Below are 25,356 nucleotides of genomic sequence, written 5' to 3'. Positions count from 1 at the left end.
TTTCTTTGAATAAATAAATTATCAGTGATCACAGTGTGTTTGTCTATGGGAAATTCAATATGAAAATCTCATTTTTTCTGTCATGTTCAAGTTTGGTTGCCGTGAATTATGGAAATAAAAAGAACTTTTTCATATTAAAATGCCTTTAATTGTTGTTGTCAGTGTAGATAGTGAACAGTTGATTGTGAGGAACTGGTGGAATGCATATGCTAAGCTCGGCAGTCGTTTATTTAAGTGATAAAGCGATTTATTTTTATTAAATCTGTACTTTGAAGGGCACTCTAGCATAGTCATATTTGCCTAGTAAAACGGTTTGTATTTTCCCTTTGAACAATCTGTTCTCAACCCCTGCCAGCTCCCCTGGGAGCCACACCCTAGGCAGTGCACACCAGCGCCTTTCCTCTCCCTTTACACGCCCACCCCCAACCTTGCGCACCACTGGTGGAGCTTATTCTATGCTTCTGTAATCTATGGAATAATCTACTGGGGACAACTAAGGATCCAAGCACATTCCTCTCTCTGAATTGCTAAAGAGTTTTAGCTGCCAGAGTAACATACAAAAATGTCACAATTCCTGGTAATAAAGTTGATTTTTTTAATTTTTACTTATTTATTTATTCACTTATTTTTATGCATTTATTTATTCATTCATTTTGTGATCCTGGGGATTGAAACCAGGGCATGGAACATGCTAGTCAAACAGTTGAATTTCTAAATCTGAAGTAACAGGAAAACTTGACAGTTAATAGGTAGCATATCATTTACATATAATTTGGAAACGGACCATTAGAATGATATAATGAATTTTAAGTCATTTAATAAACTGAATCCCACTTGTAGATTACTTTTTAAATATTTTAGGAAAAATATTTAAGTTTAAGGTAAAAATTTTAAATTATCAACATGGTTTATTTAACATCATGCTATTTTTAAGTACCCTTAAATCTCATTTTGTGTTGCCTTATGGTTTTATTTCAGAAATACTAATATTACAATCATCACCAAAAAATAGTATCAAAGCATTACCTTCTGTTACACCAGTGTTGTGACCTGAATCTGGAGAGCTAAACTCTACCTTTTAGCAAATTCAAATGTACTGAAATTTAGAGAGAATTAAGAATTTAAATATATTAATTGTAATATGGATTTTTCCCCTCCAGATGGACTTAGCAGCCATCATTGATGACTCTCATTTTAGGAGAAAGAACTGTATTCCTTCTAGCTAGCTTATATCAGCAAAAAAAAAAAAAACCTTTTTATTTTTTCATACTGAAACTGTTATGGTCCATGTGGACTCTTCCTGTGGAAAAAGAATTTAAGGCTAAATGGAGACAAACTCTTTTTATAAAGATACATACTGTTTTCTGACTGCCTTCAAAACATTCCATTTTATTTCATTGGAGTTCAGACACTCCTATTACTCTTCCAAATCTCCCTATTGATCATTGTCTGACGTTGGCATGTATGTGCAACCAACTAAGCATTCCAGCCACTTACAGGTCTTTTATTATTTTGGCTGGAGAAGAAGCCTTAGTGTATTCTCTCCACTGAAGTGAAGGGGGAAGATTCCAGGAAAATATTTGCTTGTTTTAGAACTTTTTAACAGCTGAACAGTTTGTGATGTTTGAAAGTATTGAAATGAGAACCAAGGATAAACTCCTAAGTCAGTCACAGCAGAAGGGTCTAGAAAAGAAAAATTTTTAAAAGAGACTAACTGGCTGCCTTTGATGAATGACACATAAATAAATGCATTCCAAACAGAAAGGAAAAGACAAGACAAGACAAGACACAGCTAGGGCTGGAGAAGGAAAGAACAATGGGTACACAGTAACCTTTTCTTGCTTCCCCCCCAGGAGCTAGTTCTGCTTACAATCTATCTTCAGTTTAGGATGGCTGGATTTTTCCTAGAACTTAAATTTTGAGGGATGTGAAAATAGAAAAGAAAACACATTCCTGATATAGTTCCATTTGCCAGCAAAGTCACAAGTCATAACGTGGAAGAGATAGGCTGTTTTCTAACTTGGTGTTCTTGAACTTACCTTGGACTTCCCTTTATCTGACACTATGTTTAACTTCCAAAACCATATTTTAAAAATAATTTGCTAGATAGTTGTGTTACATATAAAACAGTATATTTAAGCTAATATTTAGAAGACTATTCTTAATTTCACTTTGTGTATTTGTTAGTAGAAGTATTCTATTTAATGTTTTTATATGAGTAAGTGCCTTCTCAAAGAAGTGAAAGCTCTTATTTTTCATTCTGCCCTATTCAAAAATTCCTTGACAAAATAACAAACTGCAAAATAAATTGGTACTCTCCTATTTCTTTGCCAGCTTGGAAATGGGGAAGGTGAGAACAATGTTTGTACACTAGGGGGAGCAGTTGAGTTGAGTCAGATCATCTTTCTCTACTTCCTCCCCCCCCCCCACTTCACTGTTATTTTTGTTATAATTCTGTTTACTTCAACATAGCAGTTTTATTTAATGCCTGAAAACTTCACATAATATTTTCAAATAAATTATTCTCTGCATTACTGATTCACTTTGGGGGGGGGGTGTCTATTGGGGATGATGAGCTCTTAAGCAGAGAACAAAACAGGTATTTGGAATTCCAGCCTCTTACGTGAAAGGATGGCCTTGATGAAATTGAATCCAGCAAGAGAAGGCTACGTGGGAGTATAGTTCCTCACCACAGTCTGCTTCCTGGAAGATGTAGTTTTCAACACATGAGCAGTAAGTTCCACGGAGGTTGCCTGACTTTTGACACCCGTACATGATACTGTTTGAAGGCCTCCAATGCTTACCTGCTTCCCTGAAAGTTGTAATTCACAGTAATTGCTGGGAACACTTGCTTTTACAGGAATGAGTCATTGGGTCAGTTACTGAAAGCATTTTGTGCGTGTGGTGTAATTCAGACCCACTAAACCCCTTGCCACCTAACAGAGAATAATAGTTCCAGGAAATTGCAGAGTGAATTCCTAAAAGGGAAAAGAGAAACACCTGAAATAGGAGATGCTTTCTAGGCCCTTGTGGGCGTTCTAGAGAACCTCAGAGAAGATAGAATTAAAGTCTGTCCAAAACCACAGATGGGGGAAGGGTTCCAGAAGGATGAAGCAGAAGTAATCAGAAAGATCACTAAGTTTGCCAAATGCTGGATCACTAGAAATAGCAGCAGCATAAAAGTAAAAACATATGGCACACATCTAGTCAAAACTCATTGCTCACAGCTGCCGTGGTAATGGAGGAGGTAGTGTTGTTAACATGCGAACAGACTTCTGCGATGCAGAATTTGCTTTCATGATATGGTTGCATCCTCTGTCCTTGCAGCAGGCTTCTGAAATACAGGATGAGTACTATGATCTTCATTTTATAGCTTAAAGTGAAAGCCATGCTCATGGCCGAATGATCCAGCCAAGTGAAAATTACTACCTTTCAGTGAATCTCATGAAAAGGACCCAGTGTTACCAGTTTTAAAACTCTGATGTTCATAAGGACTTACCACTATGTAGTCTGGTTTTGGTTTTGTTACAGCTCTGGCAGATGGGGTAGGGTGGTTGGAGAGATCTCTTCTAGAACTGTTGTTATGCTTGGTCTAGGTTATATGTAGCAAAAAATAAACCAGGATGGAGCAGAAAGTGGACTTCTTCCATTGTGGGGGAAAATCATGTATAGAGGAGGCTGACCACCCACACCAGCAGCTTAGCGATCTCCTTCACCACTGCTGGGGCGTGTGCCGGTGGTAGAATAAAGGCCGGGCTTGTGACCAAAAAGTTCTTTAGCTGAGGGACATGTCAGCCAGTTATTCACAGCCCGAGTGAAACTTGTTACTCACACACCTCTCCCTGACCCCAGGAACTCACCCCGAACATTTTGTATCACTGTCAGGTTTCTTGTCAATGCCTCAGTCTCTACCTCTACCCATCTCCCCTTCTCTCTAACAATTAATTCACTGTCATTAATCATCTCTGATGGTAGCTAAGGGCAGTCCCTATGTTGTTTGCACAGGGTTTTTTTTTTAGTTCCCCTTTGAATGGACAAAGAAAATATCCATCTTCTCTCTTACTAATTAGCGGGACATGCCAGTCTTGGAAGTTGGCAAGAGCCAGCCATTATTTTTCAGCCTTTCAGATTACGTATTGAGCTCCTCATCCAAAAATACGCACTTCTGTCGCAGCTAATGCCACCCTTCTGCCATGCAGCTCATTAAGGACGGAAACCCGGCCATACTTCTGAAGCAGCAGAGAGCTCCCAGGGGCAGGGGGGCTGCTCTTTTCCTCGTGGAGGATGGATTGGGGTTTCTTGAGCTGTCCCTGAAACAGATTCAAGTACTATGAACTAAACTCTGTCCCTCCCAGATTAAAGTGGATATCTGTATTCTGTGACTGCTGTGACCAATAACCCCCAATGCTTTGGCATAAGGCACCTCAGACATCATCTCATGTGTGTGACTGACTCTGAGAAATCCAAAATCAAGGTACTGACCAGCTTAGGCTCTTTCCTGAGGACTCTGGTGAAGAGCTGTCTCCCAGGCTCATTCAGGTCATTGGCAGCATTTACTTCCTTGTGGAGGGATTGCTGAGCCTCCCCAGTGTCTTTCTTGGTGTCAGTCAGGATATTCTCCACCAGCCCTTAAAGGCTTCCTGCATGCTTCAACCTGTTGCCACCTCCCTCTTCACCTAGTCATACTTCTCATGGTTCCCCCTCCTGCCCCATCTCTTCTGTCTCAAACAGAAGGAAGTTCTCTGCTCCTAAAAGTTAATGTGGTTAAATGGAACCAGCTACTGAACCCAGTTAATCTCCCCATTGAGGGAGTGTCACCTTAATCACATTGGTAAAGTTCCATTTGCCGAAAGAACTCCAGGGATTAACAACTGGACATCTTTGAAGGCAACTATATGTGTACAGAGGGGACTAGGGTTTCCTGTCAGTCAAGAGCCACAAGTGAAGTACAGCAAGGGAGCAAGCCCAGCCCTAGCCATGCCCGCTGCCACCCACTTTGTCCGTCGGGTGACAGGCAGAGGCCCTGTGACTCTGATGGTTTCACAATAGATAGTCTGGAAACCATGGCAAGGAAGGAAAGCACCGTCCATCCTGATTCAGAGAAGTGGAAGGCCAGTGTGTTGTTGCTATCTGTACACTTAATTTTGTAGCCATTGCATTGCTGTGGGCTCTTGGGCACTTAAATTATGACAAGTATTCAGGAACTGAAATTTAGTATAAAATAAATTTAATTAATTTAAATGTAAAGAGCCACTTGTAATTAGTCGCTATCATCTCAAGAGCACAGTTCCAAATCTACACATGAGATATTCATGTATTAATAACTGCACGCATGGATGTCTAACACTTGAGACACTGTTTAATAGCATGGATTTTTTTTTACAATTTGCATTCTTTTTCTCTTCTTTGTAATTTTTTATTATTATCTTTAAGTAGTTGCATAAAGGAGTTGCCATCTCACAAAGTGTCCAGATATCTTCCTTTATTCCATCTTTTATTTGTAAATGTGCAGAGGAGATAATAGCTCTGGAGGCCCCAATAAGCACACCAAATCTACAGAGGGAATAGTGGAAGTATCGAGAACCTGCTACAGAGCTCCCTTCCTGACCCCCCCACCCCCCGGGGGACCGCCTGTTGTCTCTCTTCCTTTCTCTTCCTTCCTTATGTTCCTCTCTCCCTCTCACTCTTCTCTCTCTCTCCTCTCTCTCTGTCTCTCTCTGTCTCTTTCCCTCTTTCTCTCTCTGTCTCTCTGTCTCTGTCTGTCTGTCTGTCTGTCTGTCTGTCTGTCTGTCTGTCTCTCTCTCTCAGTTGGGAACTGTTAAGGGTGAGACACACAGCTCTCTAACCCATTTTGAACTCCCCGAAGAATTCACCTCTCTGCTGCTGTTCCCATTCCCCTTGATCTCCCCTCACTCTATTCAGAAAGTAGTGCAAAGACTCAGCTTCCGGCTCAACTGCATAGGAGACACTATTGAGAAAAGCTCTCCATTCTCCAAATAGGCCTTCCAAATCAAGTGCCAGGTCTCCTTCAGGAGGGCCTAGGGGATACATACATTAATTCACCTGCTTTGTCATCCATTTTCCTCCACATTTGTTTAATTCTGTTAAGAAAGTATCTACAAATTTAGAGTGGCTTCAGCTTCAAATAGAATAGTGAATATAAAAAATGTAGAAAGAGGTGATCTTTTAAAGCCGCCATGTTGTTTTTTGTCTATGCTGGCACCACCTTGTATTATGATTGACCGTTACAAAGCAAGGCATCCTCCACTGGAGGCTTTCCATGAGAGTGAAGCTCCACTTCCACTTGCTTGGAGGAGATATGTGCTAGAATGTTCTTGGCGCATGTGCCTGACACCTTCTATGCTTGCACAGAGTGATCTTACTAACCATCTCAGGATGCATAGCCAACAAGCATTGATATGAATCAAGAAATAAAAACAGAAAAGAAGTCTTTACAAGTTAATTATTAATGCAGATGACAAGAAAATACCAGAAGCCTGAATCACAGTTGTTACTGGTATTTTAGAGGCCAAGATTTTACTCTAGATCTATCACCAAGCCACATAATCAGGAAGTTCAATAGCCTCTGAATCTGAGTTTTTCTGGATTTATTAAAGCCCTTTAAAGAAGTTACAGTTGTAAAATTGCCTGATAACCTAACCACTCCAATCTCACAAATCTTAGTTTACCTCTCTTCTTCTTTTTTTTTTTTTAGCACTCTGTCCCCTTCTGCCTGAGAGTTTCATTCAGATCCAAATAAGCAACCATGTTTGAACAGGGATAGTTTTTTTTTTTTTCTGTACAGGGTGTCCCCAGTCATCCGGATTAGTCTTCTGTCTTCCTAGGGGTACATACTTTGCTGCTGGGTCTTTGCTTTCTTTTCTTTTTTCTTTATTTGCAAGTACTTCTTATGTAGAAACAAGATTTCATTTCCCTCAACATTTCCTTCCTAAGAGTGATATGTTAACAAATAGCATTCTACATAATTAATGTAAAACTGTGATTTATCCTAAATCTAGAAACATGTCTACCAGACAAATTTCCTAATTAGACTGAAAGAAACTCATGTATAAATCACTATTACCAAGTTCAAATTTACCAAGCTCAAATATCTGCCAGGCCTTTTCCATGATGTTGTCTGTACCAGCAAGGATAAACCTGAGCCAGGTCCTGAGTGTCCCCTGGACTCAGTGTTTCAGTGGTCAGACTGAAAGTAATGATTCTTGCTGTTTGAAGCATTGGAATGAAAATAGATGATTCATCTCTTGAAACACAATGGGCAGAGGCTAGGAGCATGGGCTGGCTGGATCTCTCATCACTGGTAAAGTAAAACAGCAAGGGATTCAAAAGTATCTAACTTTGTCCTTCAGTAGCAATGGACATACCCCAAGGCATAAATCCTATGTTGTGTTATTTTACGTTAACATGTGATTGAGTAGATATTAGGTTTCATTGTCTTTACCAACAAAAAATATACATAAAAATACCTTCAACACACTTACGCACAGCTCTCAAATACGTCTGTCTTACCCAAAAAGCATATTTATACATAATTTCAATGTTTTTTTCTGACACAAAGATCCAGTGATTTTTACAGTTGAGGTCTCATTTGTGTATGCACATATGTGTGCGTGTGTGGTTACTCAATCTATAAATGATATGTAAGTGAACAGAAATACAATAAAAAGGTATGGCTATACTGGCCATATCCTTGTTGCATGGTTACTCTGCATCACTTTGTAGATCTGTATGTGAAGTCTCCCTTAGTCCTCAGCCGTATTGAATCCCTCAAGACTTGATATACAAACACGATGCCAAATAGAGAACTTCCCTTAAATTATTCAAATCTCCCCATAAGTGATTTCCCACTCTTCCCGAAATGGAAAACATTTGATCATAAATTCAATTAAATCAGCCATCATCTTTGTGATGTTTGTCCAGCTAAATCCTTTAGAGGCTAAGCCAGTAAACATGCCCTGTGTGTGTGTGTGTGTGTGTGTGTGTGTGTGTGTGTGTGTGTGTTGAAGAAGAATTGATTTGAATATGGATAACTCTCATAGTTAGACATGATTTTAATCACTTTATTGTAGCCAACATTTTAAAAGATTTAACTCTTACGGACAGAGTGATGTTTCTTTTAATTTACTTGCTTTGATTTACCAATTTGAATTTTAGATCAAAACAGACACTGATACTTTAGAAATATTATTAAGATACAGCAAGCTACCCTATCTACCCTTCCTCTTCTTTCTTCTGTGCTCTGTCCTCCCTAGTTAAAACAAAAGCAAAAATAACCATGGTCATACTTTTAGGTTTCTTAATTAAAATGCCTCCATAAGACTGTAGTACTATGTGTGACTTCTCATATGTATATTACCCTAAGATATAAGATTTATTAGAATCTTATAAATGTTGATTGCTTCTCATTATGCTACTAAACCCTTCAGACAAACAGATATCCCCATCCCTGTCTCCTCTTTTTTACAAATCTTATCTTTGCTAATGACTGCATTAATTTGGCTATAACTGTCTTATTGATGCGTATCTTTAGACACATATATTTCTTGTAACCTGTAGAGGGCAGCATGTTCTGGAGGAAAAACATCACAAAGCATCTATGCCTCTCCATAAAATGTAAGGTTAAGCACTTATATATGTTTTTCCTTTAATAAAGCAGGTGAAATATCTCTGGTAGACAACCCAGAACTGCCACATGCCTTCAATGTTGTGCCTTGTCTGCTACTTGTGGGATCTGTTTGGATGATAGATATTTTTATTAATTGACTCAACTGCTCTGATGCTAATTAATTAAGGATTGTTACAGTTCCTGTGTGTTTGCTTCCATATGGAATTAAGCTTCCATATGGAATTTATAAAGATAAATACAAATGGGATTTTTCTATTTGCCTTTTCGTTTTTTGTCATGGTCAGTACATTTGTAATTTGACTTAAATTGTACCCATGTTATTTGATAGTGATATGAGGCTTTACTTTTGTATCTTAGAGTTCTGTTGTCCAACATCCCTTATTTTTACAGAATGACCACTGAAGGAACTCCACTGTCTCTTATTTGTCCCAAGGAAATGAAAAGCATTCCCATAGGGAAATGCACTTCCCTTCTCCATTATGGACTTTTAAAGGCCTAAAATATGGGTTTCTTCTTGTGTTGCCGGCACATCTCTATGGGTCAGTTTCTGACCTAAAGCTCTTCTCTATTGCCAAACTCATTGATTTTTTAAATCTAATTGCTACTATTCATCTAAAGCGTGAAAACCACCCAGTATGTGAACTACACAATTCCTTAAAGAAATTCCTGGGAACTGCATGAAATCTTTTAAGGATACAGAATTGTACTGTCTAATAGGTGAATAAGTAATGGTGGACAACTCTGCATCTTCATGTTCCAGTATAGTAGCCCCTAACTACATGAGACTTATTAACTTACAGTATGGCAAGTGTAACTGAGGAACTGGTTTTTTAACATTTATTTCATTTTGCTTTATTTTGTTGGTTATATGTGGCTGGTAGTTCGTTACCCAATTGGCAGTTGGACAGTGCATAGTAGAATATGAATTCTGACCACTTTAAAGTAAATTTTTTATCAGGATATATCTTGAGGTGTATTAGGTTCTTGAGCTAAAAAGAAATAAACAACAGCAACAAAAAATACTACTGCCCAGGTTTTTGTTTTCTCACTTGTTTTTTCCCCCCTTCATATAGCTACAGACTGAGATCCCAATCCTCCTACTCTACTCCAGGATTTACTTTCCTTCAGAACATCTGAGAGATTTTCATATTTCAAATTCTTCAATTTTGTTGAATATTGAACACATTTCTCTTGGGTATCCAGAATGGAGTTTCAAAGCGTGGCTTCTGGCAGCACCGATTCTGTGGGTGCTGGCCGCTGTACAGTCTGAGTCTTGTCCCTCCTTATGTCTGCTTTTCCTAAATATAAAAGGAAATGTGCTACAGTGTGCCCAGATTCACAAAAAAGCTCGACACACACATTATTAGTATATTTCTCAAGTTGATTTTATGTGTGTATCTGCGTGAGAGAGAGAGGGGGAAGAAGAGGGAGAGAGAGAGAGGAGAGAGAGAGAGCTATTTACTTTGACTACAAATAAGGTCTGTGTGTGTACTATCTGTTTTGAAGTGACCTTAATATTCTTTTGAAATTTACTTCTAAGTTCCTAGGTTATCTGATGAAATATTCCTCTCTTTCATTTTTTAAAAAAGTGCTTTCATATCTTTACACATGAACTGCAGATTTGTGTCTTCCACGTTCTCTATCATGCTGATGCTGTGGGTTATAAGACATGGGCTTTTTTTCAAATATGTGTCATGCCAACAGCTTCTGACTCATATTAAGGATATGCTTGAATATGCTCTTACCTATATCTACCTAGAAATTATAAATAGTTTCACCTCAGGTGATAATATGCAGCTTTTCAATTCTATTCATATTTTATTTCGGTTGTAAAGATAGATGTCTCAAAATAAAAATCTGTAGCCATCATGCTATTCTGGACTTTCTTAAGCCAGGAATGTGGGGAGGCTGACATTTTTTTTTGTTGTTGGTTGTGGGGCTTGAACTGTGGGCCTGGCACTGTCCCTGAGCTCTTCAGCTCAAGGCGAGTGCTCTATTGAGCAACAGCACCACTCTGGTTTTCTGGTGGTTAACTGGAGACAAGAGTCTCACGGACTTTCCTGCCTGGACTGGCTTCAAACCATGATCCTCAGATCTCAGCCTCCTGAATAGGTAGGATTACAGGCATGAGCCACCGGAGCAGAGCCTAGCAACACCTTTCTGTTATAAACTATTTTCTAACAAGAGCCATATGGGTAATTAAAGTAACAAATGAAGGAATGTGCAAATCAGAAGTTATAGTATGTTCAAAGGCAAATTCATTCAACCATCCTTTGTAACTTCCATTCCCCCAGATTCATGGCCGCCTCCACATGCTAGAGGAATCCAAGTCTGATTGGTGGTTGGATTGTTCCTTAGGAGAGCAACCTCTTAGATAAACCTAGGAATTCTCTTCCCACAAGGTATGATAGATTGGAGGTGGCACTGTGGCTCAAGTGATAGTGCTAGCCTTGAGCTGAAGAGCTGAGGCCCAGAGTTCAAGCCCCATGATCAGGGGGAAAAACAAAACACACACACACACAACAAGACATGACGGAGAGAAGTTGGGAGAGATCAGGAAGTTAATACCAATGTGGAGTAGTATTGGGATGTAGGCCTGAGCTCCCAACAAAATAGTTCCCCGCTGTCTGTTACTGGCCATCTAAGTTATCTGCATAGAAATCTTTCTGTTGAACTCTGTAAAGTAACAGCTACTTCCACTTGCAAACACTGAACACCGTAAGCAATTTTGATAATGGTGATGCAGGCAGGCATAAGTTCACATAAATTGAGGAAGAACATGAACAAAGACAAGAGCTTGGAAATATCATCCTTAAAGTATGCATTCATACTCTAATGAAGGAGAAAATGAAGTTTTGAACATAATTTATAAGACATTTTCTGTAATGTTTTTAACATCTTTCCTCCAATGTGTTCTCTTTTTGTTTGTTTGTATTTGTGGGTCATGAGGCATGAACTCAGGGTCTGGGTGCTATTCTTGAGCTTTTTCACTCAAGGTTAGCACTCTACCACTTTGAGCTACAATTCCACTTCCAGTTTTTTGGTGGTTAATTGGAGACAGGAGTCTCAGAACTTTCCTGCCTGGGATGGCTTCAAACCAGGATCTTCAGATCTCAGCCTCCTGAGTTGCTAGGATTACAGGCGTGAGCTACTGGCACCTGGCCAGCGTATTCTGTTAGCAACATACAACACAGAGCTCAACAAACTATTGTCCAGATTCCAAAGCAATCACAATAAGAAATACTTCTTCCATACTAAATTTAGCACATTCCATGTAAGAACATAAAGTAATATAACCCCAAACACACAGCATGGTTACTCTGATTTCTTCTAGTAGATGTCAGGTTAGTACTATGAATTGGTTTAGATGTTTGTAATTCACTATTTTGGGGGGGGCATTGGAACAAAAGGGCTGGCAAGAAGAAAGGAGGAATTAAGGACATGTTTTTAAACTGTTGTCTTGGCCATCTAGATTTGAGGTCAGCACCCTCTGTGTGCTGGACAAGAGAAAGTCAAGTCATAGGAGAGTGAGATAGGCCAGAGAATCCAGAACCCGTGTAGGCAGTTCATAAAACAAGAACACACTGTAAGAGGATAAAGACAGTAGGCGTAAAAGGCAGATTGGCAGAGAAGGCACATGCTCTGTGTGACCCAGCAAGACACACTTTGAAACCGTTAACTTTAGAGGTAGATTCTCAACATTCTGTTGATCAAGACAGTGTTTCTTATTTAAGATACATGAAATAATACTGAAAACATTTTTTTAACTGAAGGTAGTCTCACCATCACTGAGTGAGTATTTTTAAGTTATAAGATCTTTTATGTATTAGTTCACTGCTGGCCATAATCCTCCTGTTTGGTTCTGTTTTGTTTTTCCCCCAGTAATTATAACTCTCCAAAGAGGAGTCTCCTATGAAAGGATGTAATCTGATTTGAGCGAGAAGTTGAGCTCCCAAGTCAGGAGCTGGGAAGGTGGCTCAGTGGTAGAGCGCTTGCCTTGCATGCAGGAGGCCCTGGGTTCGAATCCTCAGCACCACATAAGCAAAAAGAAAAAAGCCAGAAGTGGCGCTGTGGCTCAAGTGGTAGAGCGCTAGCCTTGAGCTGAAGAGCTGAGGGACAGCGCCCAGGCCCAGAGTTCAGGCCCCACAACCAGACTCCCCCCCAAAAAAAAGGAGCTCCTGACTGCACTTAGTAGGGCTAGTTAAATTTTTTGCACATAAAGATATAGTGGAGAACAGGAACCGACATCTGTGTTTGTTCTTAGTACACACAGCTGGGCTACCCAGCATGCCAGCCGCTTTGTCTGCATCATCTCACTTAATCCTGAAAACAACTCACAAATAGTTTCCCTCTTAGATACATTCAAGCTTCTTTTAGAAATGTTGTTTTTCCTGTCTTCAATTACTTTTTGTTTCAGAGCAGACTGTTAATATTTTCCTCATTTACCATATTCTTTGTAGTAGGGCTGAGACTAATGTAGGACACTAAAGGCACTTCCTTGCCTTCAGAATTTTTTCAATGTCAAAAAAGTCTCAGTGGTGAAGATACATCTTTTTCTTTTCCCTAGTAGGGATTGAACTCAGGGTATCACATGGCAAATGCCATGCCACTTAAGCCATGCCTCTTGTCCTTTATTTTTCAGTTAGAGCCTTGTATTTTTGCCCAGGCCAGTGTTGAACAGGTATCCTCCATCCTCCTCCCCCAAACCTCCTAGGATCACAGGCTTGTGACACCATGTTCAGCCCCCAAGATACATACAATTTTTTTTTAATTTGAAAGATAGTTCCGATGTTTCTCTGTTCTCCATCAAATGACCTACTCTTTGCTAGCACCTGTTCCCAACTATCACAGTCTCCTGGAAAACACCAATGCTAGTGAGGTTATAGAAAGCTAAGCCTTTCTAATTACTGCTGGTGGCCTGGAAGACTAAAACACAACACAGGCAGCTACTGAAATATTGGAGGGGCCATAATGATTTCATGCATGTTGAAGCAATTTGATTTGATATCATCTAAATGTTGTGGCTCCTGTTCTCCTAGATCTTAACTGTCTAGAGTAGTGCATACAGAAAAATAATAAACAAGGTAGGTTCAGAGAATGCTATGTGGGGCAATGTGATTTGAAAGGCCACTAGCAGGTACCATGCAAAGGAATCTACAAAAGAGCCTGTCAAATAGTAAGCAAAGCACTCAATAAATGCTACTGGAGAACAAAAGTGTCTGGTGGTCAGACTCTATTAATGTGATGGGGAGATGGAGTGGGGGGAGGGATATTAGACAGTAGAGACAGAGACTCAGCATTGGGAATAGCCTCATGGGCTAAAGAAAAATGGTTGTTCCCATGTCTTGGAGTTCATCTCACTTAGCATCTTTTTATATGGTCATGTGTACATAGCTAGTGGGCTATTGTGATCCTCCGCTAGGACTATCCCAGCAGATATCCTATCCTAGACATATGCTAATTAGTACAGATGAGGGAAACCATGAAGTCTATGTTTCTTTGGGTCTGGAATTTGATTTTTCTTTTATTAGAAAACCTAGGAGATTGTGTATTGCTTTGTAACTTTACTGTTAGTGCTTTGTGGAAATAAATCAACCAAGAAACAACCTAGTTACCAAAGATCCTCATTAGTGGGATGCAGATTAAACTTACTTTGAAAAGATAAGCCACCAATTTAATGAAGATTAAGGGAGTAGGAATATAAATTTAATAAATCATGACTTGCAAACCCAGTAGAGTATTATGCAACATTGTTAGGAAGACTTTTCAAACTAGAAACTTCTGAACTGAGCAGAGTAAAAATGTATTCGTACTTATACCATAAAACCATTAACTTGTCTTTGATTTATGACTGAAATGTAATATACACTATGAAAATTGTTGTGTTGGGGAAATATTTTGAGTGCTTGTATTTCTACATTTTTTTGTCTGTCATGGGGCTTGAACTCTGGGCCTGGGCACTGTCCCTCAGCACTTCAGCTCAAAGCTAGTGCTCTACCACTTGAGCCACAGTGCCACTTCTGGCTTTTCTGCTTATGTGGTGCTGAGGAATCGAACCCAGGGCCTCAGGCATGCAAGGCAAGCGTTCTACCACTGAGCCACCTTCCCAGCCCCCTGTATTTCTACTTTTGAAAGTGATCTTTAATGTCATTGTTTTAATAAAGAAAATACATTGCTTGATTTGCGTAAAATTTGTTTAGGGAGAAAACAGAATTTTGGAAATAGGTATTAGAAATCATATGATACTGTGAAAATTAATGCCACTAAGTTCGGTAGTTAAAAAATAGTCAAAATGGCAATTTTATATGTCTGAAGTGTTAATGTATACAATTTGCAAACATCCAATATCTTCTATAATTATCTCTTGATACAGTTAACTTCCCCCACAATAGTATTCACACCCAAATTGTCTCTTGTACATACCAGAGTTGGCCTTGGTGACCGATAGCATACAGCAGTGGTGATTATACATTGTTTCAAGATTAGGGTATAAAAGATTGCCATCTCCCTTGGGTTCTGGCTCATCCCACTGTTATCACTCACTCTGGGAAGCCAGTAAGCAAGTTATGCCACCCAACCTACAGGGATGTCTATTTGACAAGCAATTGAGGCCTCCTCCCAACACGCATAGATAGAACCACCTAGGAAATAGACTCTCCAGTCCTAATCAGGCAATTTCAAGTGACTGTGCCCAGACCATCAACTTGATGATATTCTGAACGAGAACTGCCCAATTAAGCTCTTCTCAGATTCCTGATGCTCAGAAACTATAGATGAGGAACCTCCACACTGCCTTCCAAAGTGGTTGAACAAGTTTACATTCCCACCAACAATGCAGTAAGGTTCCCTTCTGTCCACATCCCCTCCAGCATCTGTTGTTATTAGAGTTCTTGATTTTAGCCATTCTAACTGGAGTGAGGTCATATCTCAATGTTTTGATATGCATTTCTTTTATGGCTAGGGAGGTTGAGCATTTCTTCATGTGTCTATTGGCCCTCCTTCTTTCCTCTTCAGAGAAATTTCTCTTTAAGTCTTTATCTTTAGCCCACTTATTTATTGGGCAGTTGTTTCTTTGAGGATTTAATTTTTTGAGTTCCAAGTACATTTTAGATATGAGACCCTTGTTTGTTGTATGGCTAGTGAAGATCTTCTCCCAATCCGTTTCAGGGGAGGGGAGGAGGGGGATAATGGGAGGGCAGGGATGGTAAGGGGAAACAAAGGAGGAGGCAACAATGCTTGATAAGAAATGTACTCATTACCTTGCTCATGTAATTGTAACCCCTCTGTACGGTATTTTCACAATAAAAAAATAAAATAAAAAATTAAATTAAAAAGAAACTGTAGATGATAGTAAATATGTGTTTTTTATTATTTAAAGAAAAAAGAGAAAGGGGTGATGGGAAGGTAGTTCAGTGGTAGAGTGCTTTCCTTGCATGCATAAGGCCCTGGGTTCGATTCCTCAGCACCACATAAGCCAAAAAAAACAGAAGTAGCACTGTAGCTCAAATGGTAGAGTGCTAGTCTTCAGCTGAAGAGCTGAGGGACAGCACCCAGGCCCAGAGTTCAAGCCCCACAACTGGCCAAAAAAGGAAAAAGAAAATGAAAACTTTTCCATCTTTCTTCCGCTATCGCTGTCTTTGTATGTATGTGATAAATACCAGTTTGAAGTTTAATTATCTCCCATATTAAGGGAAGTTTTTAGTATAGCAAACTATATATATTTATTTATTAAATGCAATAGTTTTGGTGATTGTCTCTAATTCAAATTATGTAACAGCTTTAATATACTAGATGACAATTTTTAGAGGATGAGGGAACATCTCTTATACCATGGTAGAATTTTCAAGTATGCATATCTTTCCCTTTAAAGAAATTTCATATATACATATAATATACACACCCATATACATATATATAGAGAGAGAGAGAGGAAGAGAGACAGAGACAGAGAGACAGAGAGCGCGAATGGTGTAGTAAAATTAGGTTATTTATTTTTAATCATGGCATCCCACAGTATGACAACCTAAAATATAAAATTCCTCTGAACATATTTTGTATATAGTATAGGTTTGGTAAAAGTTAACTGCATAAAATATTGAGTGACAACATAAAAGAAAAGCCACATACCCTCAAAGGAATCCAATTCTTATGGATACCTAAATGTGTTGACTATAAATTTTTTTCAGTAGAGAAAATGAAATGCTAATTTGACCTCAATATGGACTTAAGCCTAAATTTGAGGGCTTTGAAGAGAACTTTTAAAATTCAAGATGTGGAAAAAAAATCTCATCATATGAAAGAGGCATACACTTATTAGCAAATACAGACAACTAACATGATGTATACAGATGTAGCAAATACAGATATTAACAAATATTAACAGATATTAACAGCTCTGACATATTTGCTCTGACCTCTACATGCAGAGTAAATATTTGATTTGATTAAAAATCACTTATCTTTGAATAAGCCTAATAAGATGTTTTTGTTTTATACATTTTATGAATTTTTAATTGCTCTAAAGCAATAGTGTCTTGTTTAAAATGAGAAAAATGAAGATATAAATAGAGCCTTCCGATGATAGATGTAGAGATTTGAGCACCAGAAAAGAAGACAGGAAAGATTCTGCCTCTTCACCTGCTGCGTGAACAGGGCCACACTGCTCTACTCTCTGAATCTCAGCCCTCTGATCTGCAAGTACAGTAACAGAGGAACAGTAAGCATAATGGGGGAGAGGCGTGTGAAGACGTATGTGCACTTAGTAAATGCTCAATAAATGTTACCTTTTTTCTTATATACCTTCCCAGAAAAAGCAAGGGTTTCATGACCTTCTGGCTGGTCAGGTCTTCTGTGATAGATCCACAGATAACTGGTTCAGCACACGGAATGGGAATACACTATATGACAGGGAAGACAGGCTGGAGACTCCCTGTGGAAACTATAAGCCTTGAAAGGGATTTTTAATTTTTCTTTCTTAGAACATCAGGCCTTTTTAGAAGACACTCAATTCTTTCTGGACACATAGGTGTAGTTCCCCTTTATATCAAAATGAAATTATATTTTTAAATTCCTGATGTATTTATCATATAGTAAATAAGCTAAAATTTGATTCCCCAGCAAACAAATTTTTCATTTGTTGGAGCTAAACTTCAGTAATCTGTGACCTCTGACCTAAAGGAACTAACTTTCATGTTTATTTAAATGCAGTATTTTCAGTGATTTTCTGCAGTTCTCATTTTGTAATAGTTTTAATATTTAAAATGGCAATTTTTTAGAGGATAGGAAAACATTTATTTTATGCCAGCATAGAATGCTCAATTATGTATCTTTTTCCCTTTAAAAAATTTCATTTTACATTTTCTCATTGTCTTGGATCATGTCCAGTCTGCAGGAAAATAAACATGTGAAGAGAGAGTTCTGTGGAATGTTAACTGCGTTGCTATTTTTCTTCCTTTTATCATGCCCCAAGATTCACTAAAGTTGATATAAATTCACCATGCCTTCTTTAAAGAGCAGAACAGCAAGGCATTCTTCCTGTAGGAGTCAGACTGTAAAAGGTGATTTCCTTTCACTCCATTTGGTATAAGCCTGTAAAAAGCATTAAGTGAAAAATCTGATATATTTGTTAGGGCATTTATTGCATTTACTTAGTTATATTTTCAGTTCTCAGGGAAAGGTTTATTGAGAACATAAACTTTGAAGAGGTTTTGTTCAGGATTAAAGATTTTTTTTTACTTCTCTTTTGCTTAAATATCACACAAAATGATGCCTTTCAGGAGTTATTTTTAGCACTGTTTACAGTTGAAGGACACACTGTTCCATGCCAGTGAAGTACATATTAGCCCTCAAAACTCCTCTCTAATGTTTGTGCCTTCCATAGGGTTTCAGAATAACAAATGCTATGAAGCTACCATTTCCACACTCTGTTTACCATATAGAGATGTGCTAATCATATAAACGGTTTCTCCAGAGCCTTTTATAGTAAAAATCGATTTTCACTCTGCCCATGTAATTTGAACTAAATGTTTATAACTGTTTATCTGCAAGAGAAGCCATTTCAAGAATTGAACATGGATTGAATTTTTTCATAAAGATTTTGATCTGAACTCCCAATTAATCTCTTACCAAAAGTGAGAATTACCTATTTCAAATGAAATAATGCTTTAATCAGCTACTTTGAACTCACACCAAAAAAATGGATAATCTTTATTTTCTAAATAGTATAAATATCAAGAGCATCATAAATATCAATAACACCAAGCCTTTATGGAAGACACTAATTCTTTTACTGATAATTTACTTTGCTTCACTCTTGATTTTCCTTAAAATGCCATAAGAATTGGTGAAGTGAAATAAATAAGTCTGTAATCAATTTAAACAAGTTACAGTTGGAAAAGGTCAGTCTTTGCAGCAGACTGTAAAGAAGGTTATTAATTCCATCCTAATCTGTGTCCAGAAGTGGAAAAGGCGAGTTTCCTGATGTCCTTGAGCGACCAATCTAATTCCACGTGCAGCAGGCTTATGAAGGTCTTATACTTAGGACTAGATAAAAAACTGTAAAGAATGGGGCAACTGGAAATAGTTCTGTTAAATATGTATCTTTGGTTTTAAGGATAGTCTATACTAGCTTATAAATTTAGAATCTTCATTTAAGTGTTCTGCAAGATTTAGGCTTCTGATTGACAGGTATGCTAAAGTAACTATATTGTTGAAGTCTTTGACTAAATAAAATGTATCCATATTTTCTTTCAGTCATGGGATTTTAAAAAATAACTATTTGGTACCTCTTCTGCTTTCAGCTGCATTATTAGAGTAAAATAGTTAATAAAAGTAGAATCATAAAATCACTGGCCCACTAAATCTTAAGACTCTTCTAAAACATAGGTGGGATATGAGTCTAATGTAAGAAAAATATTAATGTTTGATAAGCTCTCTGACAAATGATGATAGTGTACTTTTTATTTTAAAAAGTATACACTTAGGCATGTAGAATTATAGGTTAAGTAGATATGGTGCTTTGTATGTACTATCTACTATTAAAGCAATAAACTTCACAGCTCAAAAAAGTGACTACCACTTGACCCTGGAGAAATGGGAAGGACATAAAGCTACAACAATGCAATAAAGCAGTTGTCTGATTCCTCCCTATGAGAAGATACAGTGGAGACTGATCAGCTTTTGTAGTAACAAAGTATAAAAAGCTTATACAAGGGATCCTGTTGAAAAGAATATAGCAAGAAGTTTACTCACAATTAGGTTTTTTTCCATGAGAATTTTATAAACAAACCAACATAAATAGATTTGTGAAATGTGCCATATTAGTTCGTGAAAAGAAATGGTATAATGTTTTCATAACATAATCTGTTTTTAACTTTCATTTCATTTTTTATTTTTTATCAACTTTCATTTTTTTATTTTAGAATGAGCATAAACATTTTTCCAAGGAAAATACTAATCAATAAAATCAAGGCTCTGAAATCAAGCTAATCTCTGAGTTTGAAAGCAAGAATTTAGTATTTTTCTTGCTCGGGTTCACTTCTGACAGGCTGGAATAGCCTAAAGAATATCAGCATGAGTGTCGTCAAACCTTGATTCACATGGATCCTGCTGAGGGCTCTTCAGTACTTTCTGTACTTCTCCACCAGGTAGCGTTGATTGCAAGGACCACCCTGTACTGTCTAAAGGGTTAGGTCTGAAGGAGAGGCCTGCGTCCCTGGCCTGAGGGATTTTTCATCTTCTCCATGCTGAGACTGGAGTCTCTCTGTTGTCATTATTAAATACATGACAGTAGAGGTGTTGTGAACAAAGAAATGGTTGTCTCTACATTAATAGAAATCAGAAAAAAGAAGATAAATAGATACAGAAAAATAAGAAAATGTCAAGTGTTTTTAAGGAAAATGATTCACGAATGACTCGAGAAGCTCTGTACCATCTGAGTTGGAAAAAGCCTTCTAGGTCCAAAACTTAGCAGTAGTACTTGAGGTAGTGTGCAGAAGACATGAGCATTTATAAATCAGAAATCTTGATACTCTGCATTTTGAAAGTATGACCTTTCGATCATGTGAATCAAATAATACATGCAAAGATTTCATAAACTGTAGAGCTCCTTCCAAACACCATTGTCATTACCAAACACTGGCAGTCAAATACACTCACTGCTATGGGAACAAGTGTTTGCCAGGTCAGCTGTGGCATTAAACCATGCCACTAGGAAGTGGAGCTATGGCTCAAAGAGGTAGAGCATTAGCCTTGAGCAAAAGAGCTCAGGGATAGTACCTTGGCCCTAAGTTCAAACATCACAACTAACAAAGAAAAAAAGCCATTAGAAGCAATGAATAGGAATTGTGGGAATTTTACAAGCAGAGCATCGACAAAGGATATCTCAATACTAAACAACTCTTTGTCTTCATTATGAATGTGACAAGGATTTTACTTTCATTGCTCTGTACAGCCCATTAGCCAGGGTTGAGAGGTTCACTGCACAGGCCCAACTCTTTCCTTATAATCATCCTTATTTCCTTCAAGAGTTTATTCCACTGTCAGGAATTCCATCGCATTATACTTGACCAAGTACTGACCCTCTTTACAAACTGAATACATTTAAGCTTAATTTTCTTAAAAAAATAAGTCTCTTTTTTAAAAAATGCAAAGTTTTATGACCATGGTAATCCAAAAGCTTCGATAAGAAAATGGTTAGATGAGCATTTTGTTTTTGATATGTGAATTGGACAGTGCTGCATTTGACAGTTACACTTACTATTAAGGAAAAAACATAGCTGGTCTTGTCTGGTGGGTAGATTGTTTAAAAATTACCTGAATCTTTTTAAGAGATCAGATGTTTAATCCAATGCCTGTGTTGGCATCTGTGCCATAGAGTCAGCACACATAATGTCAAATAAAAGGATCCAGGGCCTCTACCGATGTTTTGTGTGTAGGGAGTAGGTCATGAGCATAGAGACCCACAACATCACTCCAGATTGTTCTGCTTCCAACTTCCATTCAACACAGTACACCATTGTGCCGCAGCTCACCGTTTTGTGTAATTCTACCCCGCATACAATATAGATTACAAGTGAGGAATAGGTTAGAACTTTTTGTCCCTTTGAATTTTTTTTCAAACTTTTACATGGAAATAAATGCCTTTATTGAGTACCCTGGTAAGTAAATTAAACTGGCTACAACTCTATTCTTTATGTCCAGCTTTCATGAGCAAACGCGTTAATAAATTTCAGTGAAGTTTTTTATATAGTTGCTCCCTAGTCCACCCTTAGGAACAAAATGTTCTTGTCTTAGTTGTTCTACAAGCAGACCTATCATCAGTGTTAAAGGGGCTCTTTGGGGAGAAACCATAGTGTAAAAAAAAAAGAATTTCTGTTTTATAAGATAACTTTCAAAACATTTGGTCTGAAGCTGGGTGCTGGTGGATCACGCCTATAATCCAAGCTACTCAGAAAGTGAGATCTGAAGAGCATGGTTCAAATCCAGCCTTGGTCAATAAAGTCCATGATACGCTTATCTCCAATTAACCAGAAATGGAACTGTAGCTCAAAGTGGTAGAGCACTAGCCTTGTTCAGGAACAGTGCTCAGGCCCTGAGTTCAAGCCCCACGATGAAAACAAACACCACAGCAGAACAAAGAACATTAAGATCTGAATCCTTCCCACTTCCAAGAAACAAAGGGATATATTTTGTGAGAGGACACATTTTTGGAGAGATTCTATAAGGACCAGATTTTGAACATATAAAGATGTTTTCACTTAAAAAAGAAATGATTGTTTGCTTTTAAATTTCTTGTTTTTCAAGTAAGATGAAACCTCTGTAGGTGTAGGTGTAATATAGACCTAGTCTCTAAGCAAATGCAGATTCCTTCAGCACATGTGCCTGACATTGCGTCAGCAATGTCTCACAGGATGTAGCCCTCCTCACCTTGCCACAGCCCAGGTACCGTCTTTTTCCTCTTTTTACACTATCATTTTGTTCTCTACTTCCAATTTTCTCTTCTCAACTTTGACAAATGTTAGTCTGACAAAAAATGTCTAGATTTTCTTTTCTCTCTGTATATTTCAGGAAGACTGAGAAGTTTGGTGATCTTTTAAAGCAGAGTTCATTGCAAGGTTGAGTGGAGAGAAAATGAAAGGCATTGTTTGATCTTTTCATTGATGACAGACGCAAAATTCTGCAAGTCAGTCCTGGCAGGCTGGGATAGCTTTGCTAACCCTCCTGTCTCTAGTTCACAATCGAGTTTTTCCTAGGTGGAAGATATGTAATGTTAGACCTAGAATAACCCTGAAACAGCTGTTTCCCTGTTCATTTCTGAGTCAAAAAATAGTCCTGTAGCAAAAGAAAAGTGAATATCCTATTGGATATTTATGGTCCACAACTATTTTCAATACTCATGTTATCTTTTTTCATGTTATTTAAAAAAAATAATGGTGAAGTGTGTGTGTGTGTGTATGTGTGTGTGTGTGTGTGTGTGTGTGTGTGTGTGTGTGTGTATTTTGACTGGATAAGGAGTAGAGGAATGCAGAAAATGTGTTATGATGCAAATAGCAGCATGCTACTATTTTCATCTATTTCAGAAGCATTTGTTTGAAAGTTACTCATCATTCAGATTCTTTCCACACACACTCTAAATTCAGTAAGGATTATTTCTTGTTATCTTGATTTATAATTTTAGAATTCCTTAGGTTTTCCCCAGAGTTTCTATAAACAATAAGCAATATTTTTTTCTTTAAAAGAACAGTGAATGTAAAAATGGACATCATAATCTCTTGCCCCATATTTGGGGCAATAACCATTTTTGCACATAAAATCTCTCTGAGTCCGTGCTCACCAACCTGATGAGACAGTTTCATCAGCCAGAGGCCGATCTCCAATCAGTGACCTGGAAGAGAGCTCTGACATCCCTACCAGGGTACTGCCATTGAGCAATGTCTCCCCGGTTGCTTGAAGCTTCATTTAGAATCCCGTAGAACATGGAAAGACCCAACTTCAGCCACTGTAAGGACAACTCTCCACTCTCCATGCTTGAATGTTCATGTGAAAAGTCCGTAACACTCTTACTCTCTAATTATTTTACCTTTCTGTGATTTTTCTTGCTAGTTCCCTGATCCTGACCACTCACAAGGTCAAGATTAGACTGATCCAAAAAGATTCTGCAACTCTACTTTGCTAGCCTCTCTCATGCCTCCAGCAAGCACTGATGAACTTTCTGTTTCTGTAACTATTGAGTTGTGTAAAATGTCATGTAAATGGAATGTATTCATGCAATTCAGAGAACATTTTTAGCTTCTTAGGCAAATACATTTTATTTCTATCTAAGAGTTGTGTGGTAGTCTGCAGATGCGTGTAACTCAGTGGCAAGGTGCTAGGCTAGCCTGTGTGAAGCCCTGGGTTTGATCACTAGCACTGCAAAAAAAAAAAAAATGTTCAGTGAAGGAACAGTAACCTGAATCATCATCAACTTCAGACAATTAGTTGTTGAGGCTACAATAGATAGGACCTAGAAGAATTAGTTGTGTGCTGTTGTTTATTTTTTGTGGGTGGAGTGGGAGAAGGTTACAAGGAATGTAGTAATTGTAGTAATTGTCTTAGAAAGAAATACCTGAACTTACAAATGCAGACAAATTTTATATCACCTAATTGAATTGTGGATAGTATAAATATATGCCAGAAGAGGAGAAAAGGTCTCTTTACTACCTTTTAAAAAAATCACCTTCAATATTGATAAAGATACATCTTTTGAAATGCACAGCAGAGCCAAGAAGAAAATAAGTGAAATCTCCATGAGAGCCAAGAATACAGAAATAATGGAGATAATCACAGAAATAAAGTTGTAGCTACCTGGAGTTGTCTAAAGTAGGAACATGAAAACAATACTTCAGGCAGGAGAAAGGTACGACATAGGAATTGAGATTCTTCACAAAGCACAGTAATTGGCTACAGTAATTCAGTTTCAGTAATAGTATGGGTTAAGAGGTAAAAGCTACTTTCAGCAAAGAGACTGCAAGAATGTGTGCACCAGCCTTTGTCTAGATGTAGATAAAAAAAAATATTGCCTGAGAACTCCTACAGGATTACCTTAAATTTAAACAATTTGCAATGTCTCCAAAATCAACAGGAAGAACTTGGAATGTTTAGGTCTTGAAAAAGCTCTGGGGCTTTTGGAAGAAGCAAAGAAAATCCCTATAGAGAAACCTTCTCAATTTAGTGCCTTCAGGGTACCCATGGATCAGCATTGACCAAGCATTAGCTCACAATTCAAAATTGTAAAGAATTGTAAAAAATTGAGAGTAAGGATCAGTACAAAGTGTCATAATTTAACTACTGTCATCAAGAACTTCAGTTACTGGAAAATATCATACTTTACTATATTTAAAATGTTATAAAGAAATAAAAGATCAAATTAAACACTTGAACAAAAGTTTATCAAAATTTGACCCAAAAAAACCTGCATTTTAGATGCAGTTGGTTGTAGAATTAGCTGAAATGAAGATGCCTCTGAGATAATTATCTACAGTTTAAACAGAGAGACTAACAGATGGAAAACATAAAACAGTGAATGCTAAGAAATCTGACAAGGGGCTGGGAAGGTGGCTCAGTGGTAGAGCGCTTGCCTTGCATGCATGAGGCCCTGGGTTCGATTCCTTAGCACCACATAAGCAAAAAGAAAAAACGCTGGAAGTGGCACTGTGGCTCAACTGGTGGAG

The 25,356-nt window shown here is 38.0% G+C and overlaps 1 protein-coding gene across 2 annotated transcripts in view; it reads left to right on the top strand.

Annotated features, from left to right (window-relative positions):
* Cdk14 (cyclin-dependent kinase 14) overlaps positions 1-25,356 on the top strand; it is a 413,243-nt gene that overhangs the window by 291,163 nt on the left and 96,724 nt on the right. The window lies entirely within an intron of this gene.

The sequence above is a fragment of the Dipodomys ordii genome, unplaced genomic scaffold (genome assembly GCF_000151885.1).
Source record: "Dipodomys ordii isolate 6190 unplaced genomic scaffold, Dord_2.0 Scaffold90, whole genome shotgun sequence".
In the NCBI taxonomy this organism is placed as follows: domain Eukaryota; kingdom Metazoa; phylum Chordata; class Mammalia; order Rodentia; family Heteromyidae; genus Dipodomys; species Dipodomys ordii.
Note: the sequence above shows the minus strand (reverse complement) of the source record. Positions and strands in the feature narration are given on the sequence as shown.